The following is a 1,181-nucleotide window of genomic DNA, read 5'->3' on the forward strand; positions in this document are numbered from 1 at the left end:
TGGTCTTTATTAGTGAAAATTACACCGGAGAACTAAAGTTTAAATTTGATGTAATATAAGAATATGTTCATCTTGCTGCCATTAGCCAATTATGTACATTAATGGACAATTTTTTTCTTAGTGGAATGTCAAGGTACACAGTAATATACAGTTAAGGTTAAAATAGGCTGATTTAAACTCAATCAGTATTGTTCTCAAATGAATACTCTATTTCTGCAAACCAATACAACACACAAATGACCATTAAACAACAATACATTCAAACTGTTTAATTGAAAGTCACTTATCCCAATCTTATATCATCACCAATTAAGTGTTTACAGGACTAAATCAGTTGATCCAATATTTGACCACCACTAAATCTGTTAGAAGTGTCTCTTAATATCATTTCCCGTGTTTCCATTACCTTCAAATTGTGCAAATTGAAATGGAATGGAATGGAAACACGTCAATTTCGCAAAAACTCTCATTTATCGCAAAAAAGTTTTTATGCTCGCATGAGGAGGTTTTTTGGGCAATTTGAAAAATAAATATTTTGCAAAACTGCAATGGAAACAGTTTTTGCGCATTTACAGGTCACCTTACGTAGATGACGTAGATATTTGGAATGACTTATCGCGAGAGGAAATTACGTTTTAGTCGCATAACATCGGTTAATGGAAACGCTACAATCGTTTTTTATAGATTTTTTGGAAAAAAATAGCAATATGCAAATCTGTAATGGAAACGTCTCGGTTACCTGAGTAGGGAACGGGGACATTACGTCGGATGACGACGAATGGGGGTTTCGCTTAGAACACCTATCGACTTCGAGTATTACAAAACGAGCCAATGGCGATGATTTGCCATGGGTCTGCGGAATTTGCATAGCGTATCTCCGCCCCACCGCGTGGGTATAAAAGGAGGACGCTGGCAACATGCAGGTATGTCTTCGCTGAGGGAGCCGAGACTGAACTCAGGCGTCTGCCCAGCGGTACAGCGGAAGTGGCAGGGAGACGATGAATGGGGGTCCCCGTGAAATCACGCCACCTTCACAGCTGTCTTCCAGTGCCCTGCGAAAGTCTGATCCCCCTGTCGTGATACTGGCATGGACGAAGGAGTCCTACTTAACACAGAAATACCAAGGTACACTGGGAAGCATATCTCAGAGGAGATATGCCGCAGCATGCCTACCCGTAGGG

Source organism: Siphateles boraxobius, unplaced genomic scaffold (genome assembly GCF_051911475.1).
Source record: "Siphateles boraxobius isolate OS27281-9 unplaced genomic scaffold, OSU_SipBor_1 47, whole genome shotgun sequence".
Lineage (NCBI taxonomy): Eukaryota > Metazoa > Chordata > Actinopteri > Cypriniformes > Leuciscidae > Siphateles > Siphateles boraxobius.